Genomic DNA, 20,365 nt, shown 5'->3' on the forward strand with positions numbered 1-20,365 from the left:
TTCCCTTCTTTATCCCTCTGCTCAGAGTCAGCCCCATCGCATCTGGTTGTGCACAAGCGAAACTATTTCTGGAGGTCATTCCCCAGTGAATTGGTGCGCTTTCGAGACAACTGGAGAAACTGTTATGTCACAGGCTAATGTCATTGTTTAGGGGTCATCCCTCATCCTCCTCCTTGACCCATGGCCATGGCAGTCTCTACACATGCAGGGACAGCAAGAAGGCAGGGTGCTCTAGGATATTCCTACTGCTTGTTCTCTGGAATGGAATCAACTCACTGCACTTACAGTGCATTCACAAGCCAAGCATGCTTAGTTTCGCAAATGCCTGCAACATTGTCTTCAATATGGAAAATTCCAAAGAAACTGCAGAAGTGACCAAGGAAATCTAGTTTTGGATAAAAACTCTAAGTCCTAATTAGATGACATGGGATAATGTTAAGTGAAACAAAATTCATTTTATGAAAGAGGTGCCCCAGGAAAATGATTCCAGTTTTTGAATTTATGTACACACACTGTTTTAGGCATTCTTAGATATAACTCCTCAGAAAAAAAGGAAGCTAATACTCCAGAACATGAACAATGATTTTATCTGTGTTAAGGAATGAAAGAGCATTATATTTTTTTCTTCATAATTTTCTGAATTTTCTAAGTTTGGTTAAATGGGCAAATAATTATATAAAAGTGGGAAAAATGGCATTTAGAAATACTAATTTGAGATTTTGAAGCTAAAAGAGTCCTTAGAAATGACCTGATCTAAAACTTATCCCAATCTCTCTCAGGTTTATAGGTAAAACACCTCTGGCACACCAAGTGGCTTCTGAGCCTGAAGTCTTACAACTCGAGGATAATTAGCTACACCATGGGTTGAACTCAGATCTTGTGACATTTATGGTCTGTGCCACTCCTGTAATATCACGTTGCCTAGAGTCAGAGACTAATGAACTTCATAAGGAAATAAACCATGAGGAAGGCGCAAGCCTTAACTGTGCACACCTACATTTCTCACTAAATAAATATTTGCCTTAGAAGAATATCATAATTTTATGACATGCAAACAATTCAGTTGCTAAAGGAGCTCCAGTGATTTCATCAGAGCTACTGAACCAGAGTCCTAGTTAGGAGTTTGAACTCCTGCATTGCATAGAAGCCCACTTTCAGAGAGCTGCATGATAAAAATATATTAAAAAGCACCTTTGTCCTTATGCTAGGTATCTGTGATTATAGAGAAGACACAGGCTATTTCCGTCTTCTACCGTTGTGAACTACACATGCAACAGCCACTTATCTTCCAATCCATTGTATCATACTGTATTAGAACTACTTAACATTTAGTCAGCCCAAAAACATGTACAGAAATCAGATAAACTAAAAAAGCTTTCTGAAAGTATCCATGTCCTAAAGGCTTTAAGTACTTCTATTTATAAATAAAAAGCCTTGTTAGGAGCCATGTAACATCTAAATCTCACCAAAAGATCTGTCCCAAGATCTTCCGTTTCTTCAGGGAGAAAATTCAGACATTTGATACAAACACATGTATAGCAGAGCCTTGAGCCACATGGAAACAGCTTCCTGTTTTGCTCCATTTATCTTACTGGTAGAGATTGGGAAAGGTTTCTAAGTAAAGGGTGGGGAGCTGGCCTACCAAGGACACAGTAGCAGGGAAGGACTGGTGACAGGTGGTAAAGTCGATCTGTTTTTCAGATAAGCAAAGAGACTCTATACCTGGTCACAGCCACAGTGGATAGCTTGTCTCCTGCCCAACGTGCTAACCAGGAGCATAATACATGACCCCGGGATGTACCTTTAGCTGGCAGAGAGCATGCAGGAGACTGGGCAATACGTCATTCTCTTGGGTTCAACAGTAATAAGCCTAGACTGAGAACCTGAAATTAGCTGTGCAGGTCACATGAGCTTAGGGCAAAGCCTCAAGCATGCATAGGCACAGCAGAGGAGAAAGTGCCTGAAATGAGCACTGAAAGCATGAAAATGCTGCCTGGGGAGAATTCTCAATGGAAGGAGCTAAAGGAGAAGTGCAGGAAACAGCAGGCTGGGAAGTATTGCAATCTGAGATATCACAGGCTACAAAATATTCCTCCAACCAAAATTATATTGGTATTAAGGGAAGCCCTAAAAAGGAGGCTGACATTTATATGTTTAAATATAAATGCAGAATTCTTAAATATTTTAAAGGTTTTTTTTAGGCCGGGCATGGTGGCTCACGCCTGTAATCCAAGCACTTTTGAGGCCAAGGCGGGCGGATCACCTGAGGTCGGGAGTTCAAGACCAGCCTGACCAACATGGTGAAACCCCGTCTCTATTAAAAAAAAAAAAGAAAAGAAAAGAAAAAAGAAAGGTTTTTTTTTTTTGAGAAGGAGTGTCCCTCTGTCGCCAGGTTGGAGTGCAGTGGTGCAATCTCAGCTCACTGCAACCTTGGTCTCCCGGGTTCAAGCGATTATCCTGCCTCAGCCTCCCAACTAGCTGGGACTACAGGTGCATGCTACCACACCCAGCTAATTTTTGTATGTTTAGTAGAGACGGGGTTTCACCATTTTGGCCAGGATGGTCTCGAACTCCAGACCTCGTGATCCACCCACCTCAGCCTCCCAAAGCGCTGGATTACAGGCATGAGCCATGGCACCCGGTCAAATATTTTAAAGTTTTAAGGAAAGAATATAATAGGCTAAAGTGGCCTCTTGTCTCTGTCAGTCAAAATAAAGTACCCAAAATGGGTCAAGAACTATACTACCATATCGCTCAAAAGACCTACAACTCTGAGAACTTAATCTAAGTATATAGACAAAATAAGCCAAAGGCTAGATTGTATGAAGATGTACAAATGTTGTATCTTATAAAAGCAGAAAATAGCCAGGCGCAGTGACTCACGTCTGTAATCCCAGCTCTTTGGGGGGCTGAGGTGGGCAGATCACCTGAGGTCAGGAGTTCAAAACCAGCCTGACCAATATGGTGAAACCCCATCTTTTAAAAAAAAAAAAAAAGCAGAAAATAAAAAGAGTTGATGATATTTGAGGAGTGATAAAAGGGGAAACAGATGAAGCAAGAGTAAACTGAGGCACATGAAATAGTTTCAACTCCTTTATAAATGATAACATGAAGATATGAAATAGGAAAATAAAACGAAGTTTAGAAATTCAAAATTAAATGGTCATAAACATTACGATGGAATCAAAACAGTGGTGATGGAGAGGAAGCTAGAGAAACAGTTGATGATCAAATGCTGATGCAGGCCAGGCTTGTTCAGGGTAGGCTGACAGAGAATGGAGAAACTGAAGGCTGGACCCCATGGTAAAGCCATGGAGAACCCTTTGGGCTGGTGAAGAAGAGGATATAGGCTCATCCAGAAATACCAAGGCATGGGCCTGAGCCCAAAGGGGGAAAAAATAATGTTAGCCTTTCTGAGATCAAAGTGGGCTCAAGTACACTGTTTGAAACTTGGATTGAAGTGTTGAAAATGTAGGTGGTTTAATATGATCCTGAAAAAGGTTGATCTGAAGGAACTTGCAGATTAAAAGAAAAGGGGCGTCTTCTCAGAGAGGGCCTGAAGGGGTCTGTTTAAGCTAGATATCTGGAAGGGTCCATTTAAAAGTCTAGAAATTTGGCCAAACTCGCTAAGGGACATGAGAATGAGGTTGTACGGCCTGATACCACATGAGAGCGGGAATGGAGCAAAGTGATTAACTTCACCCCACCCCTTCCCATCCCCAGCTTTCAGATAAGAATACGCATCCCAAGAAAGGTGATGCCAACTGCTGGCTAAAGATGACAACTAGCTTATGGTGGTGACAGGAACAGTACTCACATCTTTTCCTCTCAGTCCAGCAATTCTTTATTATCACATGCTCTCACAGCAACCATATGTAGGTGGACCCAGAATTCCCCTACCACACACAAATTAACCTTAAAAGTCATTTTCACTGTACAAGTACTATTGTTTTTATTTCTAATTGGTGAAATTCAAGAAGGCCAAAAATAAAGAAAATCAGCTGTTGTTTCAATTCTAAATACAGCTTCAATTTTAGAAGTTCTCATTATTTCTGTTAAATATATCTAGTTGGTGTTGGCCTACTTTCAAGATTATATTATGAAGATTTATTCTATAGGTTTATGTCATCAGCCATATAAGAAAAACCCTAAATACCTGAAACTGGAAACCACTTTCCGGGTAGAGGAACACACAGTCATTACCTATGTTATGGCATATGAACAGAATCAGCTATGAATTTACTGCATTATTCTGTCATGCTCCAACATCTCTCTATTATGTGCGTAAGGAGACCTGTGAGAGATATTTGTCAAATGCTTTGATGTCTTTGGCATTATCTTCCAATATAAAAGCCTCTTTTATAAAAGAAAATGTGATAATTGGTCACTACACATTAGTAGATTTATGCTGGTTCCTAAGGATCAATGCAATCTCTTCTCTGGACTCCTAAATAATTTATATGATGATAGTTCAGAAATTTTGCAAGGGTGCATTTCATACATTGAAAGTTTTAGGAATTCAACTATGTCAAAAGCTATACAGAATAACATTTGCATATCTCTGATCTTCTGGAATCTCTGCCACTCTCCAAGTTCAGTCAACGATCACTGGTAATGGCTCAGAGATGATGTCTGCTGACTCCTTCAACCCTGCTAACCCTGAGATACAATCCAGTGTGCCCTAGAGATGTAAATGTGTTCAAATTACCTGGATTTTCTTTCATTGTCATCCGAATCCCTTTTAGTAACACCCTTTTCATTTCAGAAATCATTTCCTTTGATGGAGAATTGAAAGCAATATAGATTTGCATACGTCATCTCCTCATGCAAGCTTATGCCCTTGCTTAAGCAATAGTCTAATCCTGTCTCCATTCTTCTAGCTCCAGAGACAACTAAAAAGCAAAATAAACATAACACTATTCTCAAAATGCAAATGACAAATGGCCCCACGCATACTCCAAAAAGATTTAACCTAGCCAGAAAGGAAATAAACACACCAATAAAATGTCACTTTGTAACAAACTGAAAACAAACCTGGAAGTGACAGAAAGCCAACCTGCTGAGGTTGTAGGGAAATGGACATCCTCCTTTATTTACCAATAATTTAACTGTATTTGGAGAGTATACATAAGATGTTCCTGCTCTTTGTTGCAAGGAACCTAAACTTGGATATTTATCTTAAGAGACACAATCCGAAAGAAAAGAAGGTCAAAGTATACAAATATAGGAAACAGGAATGTCAAAATGGCCCCAAACTGGATGCCTTCTAAGTATCCAACAATGGAAATGGTTAAGTAAACTATAAAACATCAGCTGTGGTAGGCTGAATAATGGCCCCAAAGATGTCCACATCCTAATCCCCAGAACTTGTGAATATACTACTTAACATGAAAAGGAATCTTCTAAATGTGATTAAATTAAGTATCTCAAAATAGGGAGATTATTCTGGATTATCTAAATGGACCCAATGTAATCACAGAAGTGTGTAGAAGAGGGAGCTAGGGGGTCAGAATAGATGTGGTGACTGAAGCAGAGGCAGAGGGGTAGGTGAATTTTGAAGATGCTGCTGGCTTTAAAGATGGAGCAAGGAGCCATGAGTCAAGGGGTGAGGGTGGCTTCTAGAAGCTAGAAGAAGCAAGGAAATGGATTCTTCTCTAGAGTCTCCAGAAGGAGTGCAGCTCTGCCAACACCTTGATTTTAGGACTCTGACCTCCAGAACTGTGAGATAATAAATTTGTATCTTTTTAAGCCATTCCATTTGTGGTAAGCAAAAGCTTACCACAAGAGCAGCAAGAGACTAATACACAAACTATTATGCAGCCGCTGAATGTTATAAACCTGAAGACTACAGAGCAACAGAAGAAAAATGTTAAAATATACAGTTGGCAACACTGTATGGACACAATTACTACATGTGAAATATATATACAAATAGATCAAGTTTAATAGATTAAGATTAAAATATACTAGTAGAGTAAAAGACTTTTTAACTGATCTTTCTACTTCTGCAACATTCAGAGTAGCCAGAGTGGTCCTTTTCAAATATGAAATCAGATCAGCCTATTCTTCTACTCAAAAAACCTCCAATGGCTCCTGTCTCCTCAAAGAAAAAGACCAAGATCTCACAAGGACCTCCATGGCCCAACTCCACAACAGTGCATAGCTCCCACGACAGCCACTCACACGTGCCTTCTGTGATTACATCCTGGAGTGTGTAGTACATCACCTGCCCAGACATGTGTGCTTGTCCTCACTCACTCTATCTCACTGCCTGGCTGGCCCCGCTCCAGGCTTATGGACCAACCTGCTATCTCTGGAGTGTTCCAAGCCACTCCTGCTTCAGGCTTTTGTACTGCCTGTTCCCTCTGCCTGAAATACTATTTCTAGTGGTATGTGCATGGCACATTCCCTTGTTTCCTCCTTGTCTCTGCTCAAACGCCCCCTTATCAATGGGACTTTCCTCAATTGCTGTATATAAATAACAGTCCCTTCACCCCACCTCAGAATCCCCCACCCCCTAATCCTGCTTTACCTTTCTCCATAGCATGTATTATTGTCATATTTAAAATATCTATTTGTGGCTGGGTGCGATGGCTCATGCCTGTAATCTCAGCGCTTTGGGAGGCCGAGGCAGGTGGATCACTTGAGGTCAGGAGTTCGAGACCAGCCTGGCTAACATGGCTAAACCCCATCTCTACTAAAAATACAAAAAATCAGTCAGGCATGGTGGTGCGTGCCTGTAATCCCAGCTACTTGGGAGGCTGAGGCATAAGAATAGCTTGACCTGCAAGGTGGATGTTGCAGTGAGCTAAGAGGGCACCACTGCACTCCAACCTGGGCAACAGAACAAGACAAAGTCTAAAAAAGAAAAAAAAAAAACCCACAAATAAATAAAAAGTATTTGTTACCCCCAGCCCTGAATTAGAATATAAACTCCAAGAGCACACAGATTTTGGTAGCTCCAAAATGTACCACTGGTGTATCCCCAGAGTGTAAATGAGTTCACATAATGGGCATTAAAATTTACCACAGTAGGCCAGGTATGGTGGCTCACACCTGTAATCCCAGCACTTTCGGAGGCCAAGGTGGGCAGATCACTTGAGGTCAGGAGTTCGAGATCAGCCTGGCCAACATGGTGAAACCCCGTCTCTACTAAAAATACAAAAATTAGTGCATGGTGGTGGGTGCCTGTAATCCCAGCTACTTGGGAGGCTGAGGTAGGGGAATGCCTGAACCCGGGAGGTGGAGGTTGCAGTGAGCTAAAATCATACCACTACACTCCAGCTTGGGCAACAGAGCGAGACTTCGTCTTATAAAAAACAACAACAAACCTCCAATCTAACGTTAAGAAAAACATGAGACAAATCCCAAGTGAGGGACTTTCTAACAAAACACCTGACAGTAATTCTCAAAACTGTCAATGTCATCAAAACCAAGGGAAATCTGTGAAACTGTTACAACCAAAAGGAGCCTAAATAGACCTGACAACTCTGATGACAAATATAATGTATTCCAGATGGGATCCTGGAACAACAATGACCACCAAAAAAAAAAAAAAAAGGACGTTAAAGGAAAACAGCAAACCTGAATAAAGTATTATCAGTACTATATCAAAATCAGTTGATGAATTGTGGCAAATGTACCTACCACACAGTGGGCAAGTGAAAATTTATTGAGTAAATGAATGATAACCAGAGGTGACTTCAGAGAAGTGACAAGAGCACCCATTTTAACACAGCTGGTTTATAGGTGAACCAAATGCCTTCATTTAGTAGAGTCATACAACTGTTTCAACAAACCAGCAACTAAGCAACTTCATGATATTTTTAGAAACTTAGTTCAATCATAAGTCCTTTCTTCATCTTCTGTGCAAGTCTTTCTAAAATATAAATTAACCATAAAGCATCCTCTACAGCCACACAGGTTCCTTTAGATTCTGTCTCCCCATATCTCTCATGAAGTTTCACCATGTTTGTGTAACCAGAATTTCACTTTCCAGAAACTCTCTTCCCTTCTGAATTACATATCTATAAAACGTTGTGAGATCTTATTTATTTTCATTAAATGTTTTTAAATCTGCTCTCCTAAAGCCCTAGTAATATGTCTTTGACCAGAGTTCTGTTCTTCATAGTTACACACTCTGAGAGATCTGAGACAGGAAATATACCAAATGAGCTAAGAGCATCTTGTAGCGCCAGAAAGTAAGAAGGTGCTAAAAAGCAAGTCAGCAAGCAAACAAAGCCCCAAAATGACAAGGGTATGTCAAGGGTTACGGGAGCCAACTGCAGGAGGAGGCAAAAAAGGATCTAAAGCTGGAAAAACATGAGCAAGAAAATGAAGCAGTATTTGTATTATAACTCAAAGCATAAAAATACATGAGTCCATAATGACATAAGTGATTGAATGAGTAAATAAATGGGAAGAATAAATTTTTCATGCAGAATAACTACACATAATTTTGCTAGATACTCCACCCTAAAGGATACTCCACTCCTATGTGGGCTGGAAGGAGTGACTTGCTTCCAAAGACTACTGTATAAAAAGGGAACAAAAAGAACAACTTTACAGTGGAGAAACCTGACAAATATTACTTCAGCCAGATGATTAAGATCAGCATTAACAGTGATCAGTCATATTAATAGTATTACCTTTGATATGATGTGATAGTATTACCTTTGATATGATGTCCCCCAAGCAATCCAGTACACATTAGTCCAGTCTAATAATGAGAAAAACATGAGACAAATCCCAAGTGAGGGACTTTCTAACAAAACACCTGACAGTAATTCTCAAAACTGTCAAGGTCATCAAAACCAAGGAAAATCTTTGAAACTGTCCCAGCCAAGAAGAGCCTAAATAGACCTGACAACTCTGATGATAAATATAATGTGGTATTCCAGACGGGATCCTGGAACAACCATAAAAAAAAAAAAAAAAAAAAAAAAAAGACATTAAAGGAAAACAGCAAATCTGAATAAAGTATTAACAGTACTATAAGATAAAGATAGGGGAAACGGGCATGAGGGTATATGATAATTCTCTCAATACATTTGTAATAGTTCTCTAAATCTAAACATGTTCTCACATAAAAAGTTTGTTAAAAAAAAAAAAAAACTTCTTTAAGATCAGGACCACTGTCATCAAAGGCTCCTCCATCTTCCACACCATGAAGTCATTCTTTCTTACTGGTCAGTGTTAAATCCAATATAGCAATTTATTTGCTGTATTCTGAAAAATGACAAATATAGGCCAAAGGTACTGGTTTGTTTTTTTTTAAGTCCAATTACTCAGCCAGCAGCAGCTGAGATGACCACCTCCTATTATCTTTTCCAGTTTTGCCATTGGTATAGTATCAACAGATCAACCTTAGCCTCCATCTGTTCGGCTGGTAGAAGGTTCTCACAACAATTAAACTGATGGGCTGCTTTTATTTTTCTTTTAACCTCACGGAATGTTCTGCAGAATAGTTCTTCCATCAGATTGTGGATTGATAGATAAGCATGCTTTTCCTTCCTTATCAATCCTGTTTCTCCCTTTTCTATAGACAGGAGGAACATTCTTATCCTTGTGAGTTTCGGGACCATTTGAGCAAAAAGTCACGGGAGCAGGTAGCAGTCATCATATTAAAGGAAAAATAAGTAGAGAGAAAAAGGAGGAGGATCTTCTATATCCAGCCCATTTTATACATTCTGGATCCATTTGCCTGCCACCGGCAGTCTTCACTGGTCAACCACTCAACCAAGCAGTAGATATATGTTGAATGTAGCTTTGGGCCTTTGTTCTTGTGGTCCTTCCCTCCCATTTAAGACATCTTTTCCTTTCTATTGTTTCTTCTAGCTTTATTAATTCTGTGTGCCTCCTACATAGGAGGCATCTTTCCCTTCTCTGAACTCTAATAAAACCTCCTCACTTTGAGTTCCTAGGTAGTTAGTTGTGTCTCACATGCATATTTCCTTAACAACACTATAGTAAATTCTTTAATGGGGTGAACTTCATCTACTTTTCTGTATGTACTTTGTGCCTTGATCAACCAAATTGTCCAATAAATATTAGCAAGTATGTGAGTTCTTATCATTGAGTTTTTATGATAAGTCAATGAGGTAGGAACATAATTACCCCCACTTTATAGCTGAAAACACTGAAAAATAAAGTAGCTAAGTGATTTTCGTGGGGTTGCATGGAAGTTGCAGAGCCAGAATTTGAGCCCAAATTCAAGCTCTTAATCACCATAATACATTCTACTGCCTCCTAATAAATATTACTAGTTAAATGATCCTTTTAAGTCAAGTATTTCAATAAATGGGGATCTCAGAAGGAAAGAGAAAAACCCTTGGTCTATGACCTCAAACTGACTGAGAAAATTTTTGTTCAATTGTTCTCCCCCAAATCTAAACGTCACACAGAGTTTGTACATAGTATAGACAATAGGATTCAAGAGAAAGAGCAATTTAAAAAATTCTTTGAGCAGCACTGCAATTAGCCCTCATTCTTCACACTGCTTCACATATCAACCAGCTAGGCTGGTAGACACAAAAAGAAAAAACAGGGAAAAACAAAATATGCAAGGCTCTGCAGTTTGGAGCTCAATGGCAGGCTGGCTCACACACTTTGGTGGAAATGGGCAGAGATTAGCCACGGTACTGGAGGAATAACCAGCACACAGTGCCATACTGCATGTGTATAGATGGCAAGCAGCAAGGTTCTCTTCAGGAATCTGCTTCTCATTTCCCACTGAAATTTTGTAGTTGGATGGTTGCCTTCTCAGAGGACTTCTAAAAATAAGTTACCACCAATTCAATGACACACGTACATGAGTATTTACAATCACCTTGCAGCCCACACCTAGAGCAAATAACTTTCTCTTCTACTATGAGGAAGAAGGTACCAAACTTCAATGGATGTGCAAAGTATCAAAATTGATACAGGCTCCATCCATGTCGTCGTCGTCGTCGTCATCATCATCATCATCATCATCATCTCACGCTTTCTGCCTCCACACTACCAGCGCCAGATTATGGGCTTTTCGTGCATGCCTGCCCACTGTACCAGTAATCAATTGTAACGCCCACTCTTCCCAAGCAAGAATTAATCAGCTTTGCCTCAGCGAAAGCAGACCTTTCTACTCCACTGTGTTCTTGCCATTTCTTATGTCAGCTGCTACTTAACTCTGAGCTCTCCCAAAAACCCATGCCCAGGAAAAACAGTGGCCTTCCTACATTTGTTAGATGTGTCAACTGGTCTTCTTTTGGGCCCATTTGCTGTCATTTACCAGACCCATGTGTCTGGTTTAGCTATCACATGTGAGTCATGTGCCTCCTCTGATCTCCTTTGCACAAACAGTAGGTGGTCAAAGTTCTGAATTTCCAGAGGGATATGGATGAATACTCTAAAACATGTCATGGTTGATCCCTAACACCAGCAGAGTGTACATTAGACAGTAAGAGAATGAATTTCCTTTGAATCCCAAATATGCCAAAGACTAAATGAATACAGATATAGTTTCAGATACTCTTGAATAGTGCTGTTAAATAAACAACAACAGAAAAGATCCATGTAATTCAATCAGCAAGACTTTGGAGTAAAAGGAATTCCTTTTGACAAAGTTTTGTTTATTGAAAAATAAACAAGAGACCCTTCTTCCCTCAAGCAATTTACAATCCAACATGGAAGATAAGACACACCTGCAAACAACTGAAACTACACCTTGAAAGGTGGTAAGTCTCAAAGGAGCAGTATAAATAAAATGCTTATTTCCTCCACCTCCCTATTCCAGCATCACAGTAAGGATTTCAGGAGTGGCTAGCAAGCAAATCTAGCTTGGGACTACAGTAGTTCACAGCAGCTCCACCCATGGTGCTCCGGTGGAGGCTCAGGAATCCCTGGAAGACAGAGGCCAGACAGAAGTAGCGGAGAGTCAACGCCATCACTTCCCACCCTCCTTCCATATACATTATAAAAAGGGTTGCAATTTGCTTATTATAAAATGCTTCCTGAAATATAGTGAACAAGAGGCAGTTTTCAAAGGTAAAGAGCATAATTACATTTTATCACTTTTTAAAATGTGACTGTCTCTCAGAGTATTTTCCTAGCATGCATTTGCCCTGTGCACCAGTCTTTCTTCAAATCTGGATTATACAAACCATGACATGCTTTAACCTCAAAGGCTTAATTTGTAATCCTAAAGCTGTCTTTTACTCTAACTCTAGACACATTCAGTACTTTTGCCACTTTTCTTTTAATTGCATTATCTTCCCTAATTGAGTGTGTTTGCCTGGCTCTTCCAATCTGTTGCAAATTCCCTGATGGCAAGGACCACACATTTGTTTTTACAATTGCTTCCCCATCCACGCCGCCCCCACTCTAAATGTTAGCCCCTTTACCCTCCACACCTTTCAAAATACTTTGCACATAAAAAGTTAAAGGAAGTAGCATTTACTTAGTTCCTGCCACCCATATTCCTTTATCTTGGTTAAACCTCTCAATAATCTGTGGAAGTGGTGGTCAACATTAGCCTAATTTCAGAGGCTGTTCTTTGCTGGGAAGGCAAAGGAAGTGAATCATCATTGATCCTGTCCAGTGTACACAATGCAGGGTTAGCTTCACCCCTTCTGTTTTCCCCACAAAATATATACATCCTATCCAGATAATCAGGGGCATCAGAAATCACATTGGCACAACAGATATCATAAACTGATGTTAAATTGAAATATGGCAACTTTTAGACATCAAGAGTTCTAGAACAGCCTCTAAGATTCCGAAGCAGCACTTGAACATAACACATGACCCTTGAAACCAAATTATCACACATATTAAAAGGGATCCACAGCATGTGCTAAAGGTAACTTTCCTTGACAGTGAAGATTATGGAAGTCATATCTGTTTACTTGTTAATGGTTGAAGGAGTGATTTCAATTAAGACTTCAAGGAAACTTATTGACCCTATTTCAGGGTAATCCTTTCTCATAAAAAGAGGGGATAAGAATATTGGATAGCTATATTCAAAATTCTAAATTCAAAACAATCGTGAAATCCATTAGTCCTTTCCTTGTTTCCATCCTAGTTGACTTGAATCTGTACCTAGTATATACATAAAGCCTACCCACCCGTTTTAAGGACTCCATGTTTATTCTTTGGAATTTATTGTCCCATTCCAATACAATTTGGTGTGACAAACTCAAGAGTTTTATTTTACAACATAGTCTAGGTTGAAGTCCACTAAGTGACTCCCATTGGCTTACTGAAATTCTCTCTTTTCCAGAATTTACTTGTATATGATATTACTTAAAGCGTGTTATCTGTTAAGAATTGAGAAATTTGTTTCTATATAAAAAAAATAATTAATGTTGTAATTAGATATGGGCTGTGACAACAAATCTAAAACTTTCTTTGAAGTAATTTTTTAATCCAAAAATAAATCTCATCTGCTGACATGGCTCACTTTTTGGGAATGAATATTAGTTTCAATTAGTTTTCAGGAGTCTTTATTCAATTACCCTAACCTCACTTTTATTGGAAACATAGAGTGGCATCCTATTTCCTGGCTGTTCGTAACAGGTGCTCCACATCTTGTTGACCCTGAGTATTATTTTCTATATCCTATGATATACCTCCTTTAAGCAAATTATATTTTCTCATGTTCTTCAAGTCATATTCATATGCAGTCTAATACATAATTAAAGGGTAAATAAAATCATCAATGCAAATTGTATGTAAGCATTCTATGCTTTTCCATCCTGATCAGTGTACTTACTGATAAATAGTCTTTCATAACATTACGTCTGTTTTTTCACTTAATTTCACACAGACTTCTCCATAGTATTCTATCTGCAAATAATATTCTATTGTTATGAAGTAGTATGGTTTGTTTAATCATTTCCCCAAATGTTAGATATTGAAGTCATTTTTAGCCTTTCATGACTATAATGAACATTGTTCTAAAGAGATTTTTTTTTCTCCTTTGTTTATTTTCCCCTGAAAAGAGAAATTGCTGGATCTAAGGGTATGTTCAGTGAAATGGCTTTTGTTAAATATTGTTGGTAGCTTTTAGGAAGTATATACTAATTTGAAAGCTAATAATCATCTACAAATATCGAATTCTACACAGCCATGCCAACATTGTAACTTACCATTTTATTTCTTAAGTCTCAGTTACTTCGGATTATATTTCTTTTACTGACTGTGGATGATTACTTTTGTCTATGTTGGTCTTTTTCATGCATAAAAATGATAGTACCTAACCTTTGGCCATTTATCCAAATAAAGATTAGTTCTTATATAATTATACATATACCTTACGTATTCTGGATACTAATCTTAATGTGTGTATAGATAGATATAGATATAGATATAGATATGTTCCCTATCTCACTACTTTTTACATAATCTTAGTTATACTGGTTCTAATATAAATTTTAATGCAGTTGAACATCTTAAGAAATTATTTTCCTTTTCTATTCTGGAAAAATAAATTAGACTAGAGGATTTTTCTATCTCCCAGAAATGAACTAAGATATGCTTTGCCCTAAGTAACAGAAAGAGTTCACTACTACTCTTCAATAATCATTTTTAAATTACATACTTCAAGTAGGTAAATTTTAAAAGTTCTTAGAAGGATATTATAAGAATATGAATATATTTGGATATAAATATCTTCATTCATCTAAATATTGTAAATTCAGGTTAAACCTTTCTTTAAAATTCCTTCTTTCTCCTTCTGCAACCCCCATATACCAGTACCCTAATGTATGTTTTGCAATTATTACTTCAGAGGTAAGAAAGATAATTTTTAAATGATGATTGAATATATTAATCTCGTTAAATGCAGGAGGAAATCAGTAACTGTGCCATGAATTACCACTTCTATGCAGCCACAATTTAACTAATGTCCTGGCCTACAATCACTGTTAGGGAAGGTACCTATGAGTACGATGGATGCAAACACTTTTGCTTACAGAAGACTTGCCTTCCCCAGCAGCTCATTAGTCATATCTTCACGGATTATCAAAATGCTCTCAGCTTCAAGCATCTTCTTGAAATACTGCCTCTTCATGAGACACAGGGCAGGAGGTTCTTGTTGGATATCCCTTCCATTCACTCAACCCTCTAATTGTTTCTTATCACACTAAGAATAAAGTCCAAAGTCATTATCTGGTTTATAAGGCTCTACCTGCTTTGGTCCCAAGCATTCCCCTTCCCTTACTTCTCTCAGCTTTGGCCTTTCAGGCTTTCCCGAGTGTCTCAAGGGGACCAAACAAGGTCTGTCTCAGGACTTGGTATTTACTATTCATTTCTTCTGCTTGGAATGTTTTCCTCCATACCTGCACAGTTTGTTTCTCCACTTCATTTAGGTCTTCATTATGAACTGAATATTTGTGCCCCCCATAATTTATATATTAGAATCCATACCCTCAATGTGATGGTATTAGGAGGTAGGGCCTATGGGGATAATGAGGTCATGAGGGTGGAGTCCCCAGGAATGGGATTAGTGCCCTCATAAAAGAGACATAGAGAGCTTACTTCCTGTCTGCTGTCTGCATGTGAGGAGGCAACAAGAAGACGGCCATCTGCAAACCATAAAGTGGGCCCTCACTAGACACTGGATCTGTCAGCACCTTGATCTTCGACTTTCCAGACTTCAGAACTGTGTAAAGTGTTTGCTCTTTAAGCTACTCAATCACTCAATCTACAGTATTTTGTAATAGTGGCCAGAATAGACTAAGGCAATATTCATGTGCCATCTCTTCAGAGACAGCTTCTGTCACCTCCCTTTCTAAAATGACACCTCACTACCACCACTACCATCACTCTATTCCTTATCTTGCCTTATTTTCCCCATAGCATCTTCTTTCAAATAATGCACTTATTTTTCTTTGCCATTGACCTCTCCCACTGGAAAAGAATAGTCTTAGTACCTAGAGCTGTGTTAATAGGCACTCAAATATTTGTTGAATCATGAATGAACTAAAGTTAAGTGCCTCTTTAGGGGATGGCCTCAGGGAACAAGTCAAGTCATCTTAGGATGAAGGAGCATCCACTGTGTGTACTGTGCGATGTCACACCCACTGTCCTTCCATGCAGTGTCATAGGGTAGAGAGATGGCTCTGGGGCTGGGCCAGCTGGCTCTGAAACCTGACTGTGTCACCTCAAGTAACATACTTAGTATCAGTGCTTCTAGGTCTCCTTACTTCCTCTATTAAATGGTGATAATAGTATTGCTATGATTATTAAACAAGTGCCACATGTTTATTGTTTAGAACATACCTAGAATGCAGCAAGAACCTATGTAAGTGTCAGGTGCTCATCAGCACTGTCTGTCATTTGACGGCCCCTGCTTTCTTTATATAAGTCTAAACATAAACCACTTCCTCATATTCTTTATTTTCTATTATTCAGTTCTTACCCTCTACCCATTATAGTTACTTCATATTGCTTTTATCTTTATGTTCTAATTATCAATATGCCAATAATTTACTTTTTTCAGAGAAATGTATGTGCAAGGCAATATATTAAACCAGATAGAAAACTTCGTAAGAGTGATCGACTCTTGCTTTTCCTATTCCTGCCACTAGTTCCATTCTCCCAAGACAACTGTTCTTCAAATTTCATTTTAGTTTCTTGATGGTTATCTTTACAACTGCTGATAACATGCTTGAATCTCTAGGTCTTGACTCATATCAAGGACTCTCCTCACTGCTCCAGCCTCCTCCTGAAGTTTAATATATTCTTCCAATTTTCAAATTCTTTGTAGTGTTAAGTCCTAAAGTCTTCATTTGTGTTTTTGTCAATGTCTGTTCTGAGGTAAAACTATCTTTATTCATAGACAACATGACTACCTCTGTAAAAAATATCTATGTGTGCTACAAAAAAAATTTACTAGAATCAATACGAGAGTTTAGCACCTTACCAAAAAACAGGTAAGAATGGCAAACAGGCACATGAAAAGATGCTCAACATGATTAGCCATAAGGGAAATGCAATTTAAAGCTACAATGAGCCACCATGACACAACTATTTGAATGTCTAAATTCAAAAGACTGATCATACCAAGTGTTGATAAAGAGTTGGATCAACAGGAACTCTCATATGTCACTGCTGAGAATGCAAGATGACACAACCACTGTGGAATTCCAGCAACTTCTAACAGCTATAGCTTACCTTGCTATTTTAGGAAATAAGGATATTAACACCCTCTTCTTCCTGATTCCACATCCCACCTCCTGCCACCTCACTTTTTCTTCTGTTGAGGTTAACATTTGTGCTATAACCTGTAATCATAACCAAGTCTGCCATGCTTGGTCCACAATCTGATTCTAAAAGCAGAAAACTGAGAAACAGCACCTGTATGATGATGATTAAGCCACTCTATTCACTGCCAGGATAAATAAAGAATTACGATTTGGGGCTCTTATTATAAATCCAATGTCATGACTACAGATGTGACACTTATGCCACCACGTTATACTCTATGGGTTTCCCTCATTTTTGGTCAGGAAATTCCAGTCAGATTCCTCTGTCATTTGGTATAGGTTATCAGGCTATAAATATTTCACTTTTTATAATTTTTAATTTTTGTTGGTACATAGAAGATGTATATATTTATGGGGCACATGAGATATTTTGATACAGGCATACGATGTGTAGCAATCACATCAAAGTAAATGGGATATCTATCCCCTCAAGCACTTATCCTTTCTTTGTGTTACAAACAATCCAATTACATACTTTTAGTTTAAATATTTCTATTATTAAATAAGATTTTCATTAGTATTTGAGAAACGTCCAATTAAAGTCAAACACACTTAAAGATTCCACAGGTGTAAAAAGTGCTTTCTGGGTGACTTCTAGGAACTTCTCATATTATATCTAAATGGGCAGCACCAAATAAAACACTTATCATCTTTGTATGCAAGGCAGAGCATTAGGCATTCAGAAGATATGATAAGTTGGCAACCATATACCATACAAACTAAATGGAATAAGCAACAAACTTATTTAACTTAGAGAGTTATGTCCTAGTTTGGACCTTCTCATACAAATTATTTGCAGCCCACTAACATTATTTTTCTTTAACGAGCAAGTATGAGTTTTGCTTTCTTCAATAAACATCCATATTCAGGATTCATCTCTTTTTGAAGATAAAAGCATGCTGCTCTCCTCATCCATGCTGAAGGTGATGTTTAAATTCTGGAACTCTTATCAGACTTTAGCAAAGTGTCCCAAGAGAGAATTCTCCTTTATGGGGATCTCTTGGCTCACATCTGCTTACTCATGGACTATAATGGTGGCTACCCTGCACCTGACCTCTTTCTGCAGTTTTTATTAAATAAATTCTCTAATGTGTACAACAGCTTTCATTCTAAGGACCTCAAAGGCCCTCAGTTCATTTGACCTCACAACATGCCTTTGAATGAGGTCAGGAGCCAGTGGCTAGATTTTCATTCCATAGATGAAAAAAAGAAAAATGCACAAATAGGGTCAAGTCACTTGACCACAGGTCACCTAAGTGTTAGTAGAAAGGCAGGATGGGTCAGACAGAATTCCCATTTCTTAGATAAGGGCTCTCACTGTACCCAAATTCACCTTGTGAAATGTAGGCACAACTCCATTTTAAAACACAGCAAGTTTGACCAATGAGACCAGGAGATAAACTCTGCTCAGGAGAAGCTATAGTAGGTACAGTGGAATTGCCATAAGTTTGGAATTGCCTACCCTTCTTCTGTAGAGTTTTAAATAGTGAGAATGACAAATGACAAAAATTCTGTACTGGGTGTTGTGGATCTTTTTGCTAATTCATTTTTTTAAGTCCGAAATAGAACAGTCAGTCACAAACACATTTTAAGTAGGCATTTTTAGTTTGAGGTACATCAACTGATATAAATCTGTATAAAATTTGAGTTGTTCACTTTGTTTCTTTATTCTTCTAAAGGAGAATAAAAATAATCAAAACAAAGTAGTAGAGGGAAAATTGAAAGCCTTTCCACTAAGATCTGGAACAAGACAAACATGCCCACTTTTAAGAGTTACATTCAGAATCAACATACAAAAGTCAGCAGAGCTTTTATATGTGAACAGTGATCAATCTGAAAAAGATATTAAGAAAGCCACCCAGCTTACAATAACTACAAGAAAAAAATGCCTGGTCATAAAGTCAACCAAAGAAGTGAAAGATCTCTGCAAGGAAAACTATATAACACTGATGAAAGAAATTGAAGAGGACACAAAAGATGAAAATATATCTCACACTCAGAGATTGGAAGAATTAATATTGTTAAAATGTCTATCATTTTAACAATTAAATCTGTATATCAATTCAGCAATTGAATCTGTACATCACTACAATAGGGTAGGTTCAGCGCAATCTCTACCAAAATAGCAATTATATCCTCCATAGAAATAGAAAAGAAAATCCTAAAATTTGTATAAAACCACAAAAGACTACAAATACTAAAGCAATCTTGAGCAAAAAGAACAAAGCTGAAGGCATCACACAACGTCATCTCAAATTATATTACAAAGCTATAGTAATCAAACAGCATGGTACTGGCCAAAAAAACAGGCACACAGACCAAAAGAACAGAATACAGAACCCAGAAGTCAATCCACACATTTGTGGCCAGCCCATTTTCAACAAAGGCACTAAGAACATACACCGGGGAAAGGATAGTCTCTTTAAAAAATAGTGTTGGGAAAACTGTTTATCCATATGCAGAAGAATAAAGCTAGATACCCATCTTTCATCATATACAAAAATCAACTCAAAATGCATTAAAGACTTAAATGTAAGGCCTAAAACTATGAAACTACCAAAAAATATTGGGAAAATGCTACATGGGCAAAAATTTTTGGGGTAAGACCCAAAAGCACAGGCAACAAAAATGCAGTATTAATAGACAAATGGGATTGCATCAAGCTGAAAATCTTCTGCACAGCAAAGGAAACAATCAACAAAGTGAAGAGACAACCTAAAGAATGGGAGAAAATATTTGCAAACAATCCATTTATCCATTTGACAAGGGATTAATAACCAGAATACATAAGAAACTCAAACAACTCAAGAGCGAAAAACCCAAATAATTCAATATAAAAAATGGGCAAAAGGCCTGAATAGACATTCTCAAAACAAGACATACAAGTGGCTGATGGGCATATGAAAAAATGTTCAACATCACTAATCATCAGGGAAATGCAAATCAAAACCACAAACTCAACCCAGTAAGAACAGCTATTACCAAAATCATCAGGGAAATGCAAATCAAAACCACAAACCCACCCCAGTAAGAATGGCTATTACCAAAAAATCAAAAAGTATCAAATGCTGGAGAGGATGTGGAGAAAGGGCAATATTTATACACTGTTGGTAGAAATG

At 38.1% G+C, this 20,365-nt stretch overlaps 1 protein-coding gene across 4 annotated transcripts in view; it reads right to left on the minus strand.

Annotated features, from left to right (window-relative positions):
- Positions 1-20,365, minus strand: part of PIP5K1B (phosphatidylinositol-4-phosphate 5-kinase type 1 beta) — a 344,249-nt gene that overhangs the window by 305,358 nt on the left and 18,526 nt on the right. The gene's annotated exons all lie outside the window — the stretch shown is intronic.

Source organism: Sapajus apella, unplaced genomic scaffold (assembly GCF_009761245.1).
Source record: "Sapajus apella isolate SASKATOON/1434 unplaced genomic scaffold, GSC_monkey_1.0 scaffold24, whole genome shotgun sequence".
Lineage (NCBI taxonomy): Eukaryota > Metazoa > Chordata > Mammalia > Primates > Cebidae > Sapajus > Sapajus apella.